Below are 8,473 nucleotides of genomic sequence, written 5' to 3'. Positions count from 1 at the left end.
ACTCACCTCTCCCAGGTCCCTGCAGCTCCGGTCTCCTTGCCATCTCCTGACTCTCTGCACTGCCCAGCAGAGGTCATGCTGTAGTGACGTAATCTAATCCTCTGCCCTAAGACACAGAGAATTAGAAGATGCTGAAGAAACCGGAGCAGCGGGAGAACGAGGAAAGGTGAGTATTTGAGGGGAACCACTGCTGTTTACGGTAATAATGCCTCCAGAGTGTCCTTTTTTCTGAGTCATGATGATCCAGAAAAAAAATGTATACTCACCAGTGTCGCCAACTTTCTCAACAGCCAAGTCCTCTTTTATGCAATTAGTGACCAAGCGTAGGTAGAGCAATGCGGTAAAATCACTGTCAGGAAGCTGATGTTACTGGTCCTTCCTTTATATTCCCCATTTATTTTCTTTTATCTAATAATGAAGAAAACTATCTGAAAAACGTGTAAAACAAGTGTGTCAACTCAGTGATACATAAATATCACAATGACTTGTGCAAAAAGACTCTGCTACGTATGTGTTGTAATAACAGCTAGTAGAAAAAAATGGCATAGTAAAATATGAAATGTATGCGCTCCTACTGCTAGAAAATCACCATACTGCCAGTATATGGATGAATATGAGACCAATCGTCAATGCATTGCAAACAAGAAAAGAGGAGGACGATCAACAGGTCTAGAAAAAAATCAAATACTTTTATTAATTATATAAATTGATAAAATCTACAAATACAGGACAAGGAGATATATGGATAGCCAACAGGCAATAAACAGCCAGGGCACAGAAGGCAATGGAATAACAGTGATATCAGGTATAAAAACAGTGGTCATGTATATCCAATACAGCAATATTATCATTATATTTATGACTCACTGAAACAGAAGACCTTAGGACCCTAATCAACAGACACAATGGTCTGATGTGCATGAGCAAGTGGTAAGCAAAATTGAAAATATTGCTGTCAGTGCAGCATAGAGTAAGTAGCACAAGTGTGAATGACCATACAAAAAGGTATAGCATGAGTCTGAGTAATGCAACAATGGACAGTAACCACATACAGTATGTACCAGCGTATTGAATAGAGAATGCATTAATAAGTATAGAGAATTTGCATGATCAACCTATACCTTAAAACATGCACATAGAAGGGAACAGGATTACACTGCACCGGCGTGCCCGCCCCTACGCGCGTTTCGGAAGCCTTCGTCAGGGGGCATGTACAGATTAGAAAGGCGGTTTAAATAACGCCGACTGCGGGAAGTGTTACCAGCCAAGGCCCGGAAGTGTTACCAGCCGAGGCCCAGAAGTGACGCATCCCATTGCCGAGGAAACAGCAACGCTGGACGGCGTCAGCATCATGGAGCCAATGACATCCGGACATGTGGGAAAACCTGGCCAGACGTCACCGCCCCATAGAGATGCAGAAAGCCGGACAGGGCAGTGACACCCAAGCATGCATGCATACAGGTTCGCAGCCAGCAACACAGAATGCAGGTAGTGCAAATAATGCAAAATATTATAAAATGCTGTGGCCATCATAAATGTACAAAGTACATGGTAGAAGCAAGGATACAATGGATGCAAAGACATACAATTGTCTCGATAATACCCTGGCCCTATACCATGATTCATACTGATGGTGACCCACAAATTGAAAGGACTATAGAATAAGTTATAAAATCACATTTGGTAGATATATAGAAAAGATGTTAGCATGTACCAGCAACAAAGCAACAATGGAAATGATGAAAAATAAGGCAGAAAAAGGGAAAAATATATAAACAATAACTGTCATAGGCAGTATCAAATTGCATAATAGCAAATATATATATTCTTGCTTGTAGACATATACAGGATCCATGTATGTTAGCAGGCAGTTCAGACAAGCATCAACTGGGACACAGCATGTAAGTTGGCGGTGAAGCGGGTAACCTAAATAATAAAACAACGCACACAGTTAAAAACAATAAAAAACAATATGCCTATATGGGATGGCAAAAGTGTCAACACAGCAAACCAGCAATCACAAGAATGGGGCGAAGCTTAGGCACTTATTGAGGCCATGAGGTTGGACAGTCAGTAGTGTCCAAATCCATTTGGCCTCAAGAGGGCCAAGCGTTGAGTTATTCCTCCACCACGGAGATTGGTTGGAAGTATATCTATCCCTCTGACCCTGAATAAATTACTGCTACATTGGTGATAGAGTTTGAAATGGCATGGTATTGTCTTTAGAATGGAGATGTCCATGTGGTTGATGGCCGCCTGTATACCCAATACGTGTTCACGTACACACACTTTAAGTTGGCGTGACGTAAGGCCCACCTAAATTAAAGAACAAGGACATGTGACATAGTACATAACATTAGTTGACATACATGTTACATGTTTTTTAATCTTGTACGCTTTAGAGTCATCATGATTTGTAAATGAGTGACAAGTATCAATACTGGGACAGGCAATGCATTTCCCACACAGAGCGCATCCACGCCTAACTGCAGCGCCATCAAGAAATGTAGTCTGCATTTCTCCCTCATAATGACTAGTTACCAAATGGTCACGGAGATTTTTCAAACGTCTAACAGTAATGGCAGGTCTATCAGGCAATATTTTTGAGAGAATAGGGTCAATTTTCAGGATGGGCCAATATTTCTCAAGAACGGCACGCATTTGATTGAATTGTGAATGGTAATTGGTGATGAATCTCATCTGTCCCTTGGTGTCCTTCATTATATTGTTGTTATATAGTAAGATATTGTGGTTAGAGTGTTTAGCTATAATATAGGCCTTCTTCACCATTCTATTACTATACCCTCATTCCTTAAATCTGAGTTTTTGCTCATCAGCTTGTTTTTCAAAATCATGATCTGTAGAACAAACTCTCCGAAGACAGAGAAACTGCCCTACAGGGACTGTTCGAATAAAGTGCTGTGGATGGGCTGTAGAAGAATGTTGGTGGAAGTGGGTTTTCTGAACAGACAGGTTTGTATCATATCGTATATCGATATCATATCTGATCCCTCCTTAGTGTGACATCCATAAACTCAATTTTATCGGTGTCACATGTATGTGTAAGGTGTATATTGAGGTCACAGCTGTTCAACTTGGCCATAAATTCATGAAGGGAAGCGGAGTCACCCTGCCAAATCAAGAGGATATTGTCAATGTACGAAGAAGGACCCCTTGAAGATAAAAAAAATTATGAGTCAGAGTGAACTCTAATATTTGTAGAATTAGTTGACACAACGTTGGGGTGATATTGGACATGACTAGAAATACTTTTGTGGCTCTAAGTCCATCACTATGGGGAATATTAGTGTAGAGGGATTTTTGTGGGTATTGTCCGCGCTGCTGAACAAATGATGATATATATGTGTGTGGTATTTCCAGAGGAAGAAGTCATATATAGACTTCGAAACGCATTGGATAAAACCACCATTAATTTTCATCAATACGTCCGGATTTCCATTTGTTCAGCAGCGCGGATAATATCCAGAAAAATCCTTTGTATGGTTCTTGATATGGTCAATCTTTGACCCGTGGATCTGCGGCAGCTGACGTTTATATGCCCTATGAAAGGAGCACCAGGTGAGCACCTTACGTGCGCTTATCTCCCATAATTTCAATGTCCAAGTAGAGTCCATCCACCTAACGTAGGAGTAGACCCGTGTCCTTAATATATGAAGGGAGCTTGACTACCAAAGTGTGTAGTTTGGAGTCAATCCACCTGTTCACCTGCTCCAAGTAATTCCCCCCTCCCGAAATAATCAGGCGGCCAGGTGGTACATAGATGTTTTTGTGAATTTTGGGAAGAAGATACATTGTAGGAATAGTGGGATCATCGACTAGTAATGCTAAGGATATTCTTTAGTAATGATACCATCATTAGTTGCTCTGTCAAGAATGGATTTAAGTTGTGCATTAAACGCAGACAAGGGGTTGTACCTCATTTTCTTATAAAGAGTGTTATCATTTAATTGGTGGTAAGCTTCGTTTTCGTATATTACTTTAGGCCAGATGACAATATTACCCCCCTTGTCTGCTGGTTTAAGCAAAATATCAGGTAGATTGCGTAAATATTGTGATCGGTCCCGTTCAAATTTAGACAAGTTATCATTACGCACATGGCGGGGAATCTTCAAAAATTCATTGGTGACGACTTGGACAAAAAGATCTATATTGGCACACATAGAGAGAGGGGGGAATTTCTTGGAGCGTGGAGCAATAGAAGGAGGTATCTTACCTCCTTCACGAACGTTGTGTTCAACAGCCAGCAATTCCAATGTCCTCAGTGCAGATTGTTCCTCCTCTGTTTGGAAACAATTTATAGACATTACCATTGTGAAAATGACGCATAAATATCACAATGACTTGTGCGAAAAGACTCTGCTACATCTGTACTGTACCTATATCCGTACGTCAGCTCTCGGCAATGTATATCACTCTCTGAAATGTTAGTGTCCACTAGGGAATAGATATTATATTAGCTGACCTTATAAACAGAGGATTTTTCCTTTAATGAGGAGGTGTCACCTCTAACTATATAGGCAGGAGAAGTGCTGTGCACACTCTTCTTCCCTAGCAGGGAATTTAATAGGATGAGTATAATTTTAATAGATTTGGCAAAGTGACTGTATTCCGGCATGACAAATAAACTTAATAGACTAAATTGCATACCTGGAAGTTGGACAAGTTTAGTAGAATTTAAGGACACAGAAAACACAGGAATTCACGGACATGTTATAAATGACAGAACGTAGCAACACGGAGCACGTTCATATATACAAAGCATAAATACATTGGGTTTCACATTCCTGTAAAAACTGACAAATGATAACATTACAAGCCCAAGCTAAGATTATACTGGATGGTTATTAGCGCTTTTTTTTCTGAACATTTGTATATTATTGAAGCATCACTCTTATTACATACTTAAAGGAACACTCCAGGCAAAACAGGGCATGAGAGGGTAAAGCATGCATAGTCTCTTTGGGGTCCTTTAAGACCTTTGTCCCCTCATACTGTACACTTTGTATAATAACCACACATCTCCTCGCTTACTTCCCAAAATTTTCAGATTCTGAAATATTCGAGATTTGATTTGTACAAATTTTGCTCTTCCATTGACGTGCCAAAATAACCAAAGATCCAGGTGGAGGATTGGGGAGTTGTAGAGGAGGTGGCATAAGGGGTCAGGTGAGGAGCTAGAACAGGCGAGTATGTGTTTGTTTTTAATTTTTAACAACAATAGGTCAGATCTCAGACAAATTCACATAGGTAGACACCACCGAGATAGAAGAACAGGCAAGGAAAAGAAAGGGGGAAGGGTTGTGAATTAAAATTTAGCTTTTATTAGTATTGTTTAATAATTATAATTTTAGAAAATTATAATTACTAAACAGTACTAATAAAAGCTACATTTTAATTCACAACCCTTCCCCTTTCTTTTCATTGCCTATTTTAATTTTTAAGCCATTTCCTCTCCTCTGTTTATTATGCTTTGGCATCTGGAAAGACCTCTTAGCATAATAAATGTCATTTTATGTGCGTTGCGACACTTTCTATTAAGTCCGATATTGATTCAGACCAAATCAAATCTGCCCGAAATGAGTTTGGAAAATCCGCCCATCTCTACGGCTAAAATTAAGTCTTATAGGAACATTCAGACCTCTTTTAAAGACAAACACATTAACCATTGCAAAATTTGATGAGTAGAGATTTTCATAGTCCCATGCTCTTACAGTAAAGAATCCTTGCTTTCTAGATGTACTGGCTTGCCCCTTGTTATAATTGCAGTACTGGGTACAAAAAGATTATTAATACCAAATAATTAAAACATGTTTCCCAGGATCAGGCAATATTTACCCAAAAGGAGGAATGGGCTAAAATAATAAAATATCATGTACTCACCTGTTTTATTCCCTTGGCGTTCCAGTGATGTTGCCAATCAGGTCTTGGTTTTCCACCACTCTCTGTTAAATGCAACTTCTTATGAAAAGCTGTTCACAGTGAGTCTCTTTCTGGGATCTCCAACGTTTAACTGTAATCTGACAGGGAAATTAGCAGAATATATTCAATTTTCCCGCTGCGTCACCCCAGGGGAAACTAAGAATTACATGATGCCCACTAACATTACCCCGTCCCAACACTTACTATACATTTCTAGCACTGAAGCCAGACAGCAAGAAGTCAGCATTAATAGAAATTTTACAAAATATAACTCCAGCAATCAGGCAATCATATGGTCAAGTTCTCTAATGGGGCTAAAGAAAAGTTAAAAAAAAATAATAAAATGGTAAAAAAAAACTCACACAAGATTATTTCATCCATTAAAAATGTTTTTTTAAGATTAGAAAATAAATAATTGCCATCATCATGTCATACAACAACCCAAACTATAAAATGATCAAGTTATTTATCCAGCATTGTGAAAGTCATAAAACCAAGCTAAAAAATACAATGCCACACTTGCTGTATTTTGTTCATCCCACCTCTCAAAAAATAAATGGGAAAAAATCTGTGCAGACTACTTTTTTTTTTTGAGGCATTCAAAACACCACGTTTTCAAGCGGAAACTGCTTCAAGGAAAGTTCCTTTTGGGGGAAGGTTTTGGTAGAGATTTTCTATTCCTGAATAGTGATAGGCAGACCCGTAAATGTTCAGGTCCGTTGGGTTTGGCCAAACATTTTTTTTAAAGTTTGGTTCGGGTACCAGAGCGATACCTAAACTCGAACCCGAATCAAATGAATGGGGGGCCCGGACATCCACTGTTTCCCCCGTTGTCATCTGTGTGATAGCAAGAGAAACACCTGCTCTGATTGGTGGTAAGTTCGTTACCGCCGGTCAGAGTGCTATGGTTCCGACACTGTCGTACAGATGACAGTGTGTGAAACAGCAGCTGTGACAGGCAGTAAAAAGGTTACCGATGGTCACAGGCATTGACTGATGAGAGTACTATCTTCATCAGTGTACGGCCGATCTCGCTAATAGTAGCAAGAGCAGGCTTACGATGATGAGAGTATTCATCAGCTGTCCCTTGTGAAATAAAATAGAAAAATAGAGCTAACCAATGCTCTGTTATTTTTGCTAACCAATGCAAGCAAAACTGACAGCTGCAGGCTGCAGCCCTCAGGTGTCAGCGTTTTTTTTGCTGGTTATCAAAAATAGTGGGATCCCCACGCTGTTTTTAAAAATTATTTAAATATATAATTTAAAAAAATGGTGTGGAGTCTCCCCATTTTTGATAACCAGCCAAGTTAAAGCAGACAGCTGGGGGCTGGTATTCTCAGACTGGGAAGTGGACATAGATATTGGCCCTTCCCTGGCTAAAAATAGCAGCCACCATGCGGAAATTCTGCTGCTTTGGCCGGCTCTTCCCACTTAACCTCGTGTGGTGGCAAGTGGGGTAATATTTGTGGGGAAGATGTCAGCTTTGTAATGTCTGCTGACATCAAGCCCACAGGTTAGTAATGGAGAGACTCTATAGGACACCCCCATTACTAACTCCGTAGTCAAATGTAATAAAAACAGACACCTTTGTTTGAAAGAAACACTCTCCACCCTCTTTCACCTATTACTGTAAAATTAAAAATAATAAAACACCATATTCCTCACCTGTCCAACTATAATCCCCTCTATTTTTGATAACAGCCAAGGTAACGCTGACAGCCCACTCTGTCGATTTTGCCTGTGCTGGTTAGCAAAAATAGAGGGGACCCCAGGCCTTTTTTAAAATTTATTTATTTATTGCACATTACCATTCAGGTTTGCCCATCCCAATTCCTTTAGCGTTTCCTGAATGGGTTTTAGTTTATGTGCACGCAAGGTTTATAATCTAACCGTGGAACCGCTGGAGTTTTTCTATTAAAAAGCCGCTTTAGGAAAAAGTTTGCGTCTTTTTTTCCTAAAGTGGCTGCGACAGTGGTTTCGCGGTTATTTCTACAGCGATAGCTTTTTCTTCCTGCATCTTCTATAATAGAGCGCAGGCGGCTTCCAAATGAAGCTGTACAAAGCATGAATGTTACTTATTTTGTCCTCTCCAGCGTTTCCGAACCCCAAGTCGGAACATGAGTACAGGAATGTCGTTTTTTTGTGGCGGTTTCGCCGTGCTTTTTCATGCGGATTCCAGGCAAAAATGCCCTGAAAAGACATCAAATGCCAATACTGTTAAAGCGTTTTGAAGTATTTTGGGAATGTTTTCGTGAATTATTTTTTTTTGCAGCCTTTTGATTGGACAGTATCTAGTTTGCACTGGAATCCATAAGGAGATACTTCAAAGAAGTGACTTCCTCTTTCAGTTTTTCCAACAGGCGTTTTTTTTTAATTCAAAATGGAAAAATAAAGCTCTATATATGGACAGACAAGAAGATTAACATAGGAAGAATCTTTCAAGCAACCTTTCAGGTGATTTTGTGTGGCATCTTCTGGAACAGATCAGCCCAAAAAAATCCATCTACATGTAGACAAAAATGAAATAAGTCAT

At 39.6% G+C, this 8,473-nt stretch overlaps 1 long non-coding RNA gene across 1 annotated transcript; it reads right to left on the bottom strand.

Moving 5' to 3' along the window:
- Positions 1-730: 730 nt before the first annotated feature.
- LOC143768848 (uncharacterized) lies at positions 731-6,013 on the bottom strand. Its single transcript, XR_013214082.1, has 3 exons — positions 5,902-6,013; positions 4,235-4,300; positions 731-1,926 (listed from the first exon to the last, which is right to left on the bottom strand). It is a non-coding gene; the product is annotated as an uncharacterized LOC143768848 (long non-coding RNA).
- Positions 6,014-8,473: the final 2,460 nt, after the last annotated feature.

The sequence above is a fragment of the Ranitomeya variabilis genome, chromosome 4 (genome assembly GCF_051348905.1).
Source record: "Ranitomeya variabilis isolate aRanVar5 chromosome 4, aRanVar5.hap1, whole genome shotgun sequence".
NCBI classification, from domain to species: domain Eukaryota; kingdom Metazoa; phylum Chordata; class Amphibia; order Anura; family Dendrobatidae; genus Ranitomeya; species Ranitomeya variabilis.
This window is presented reverse-complemented; position numbering and strand designations above follow the sequence as displayed.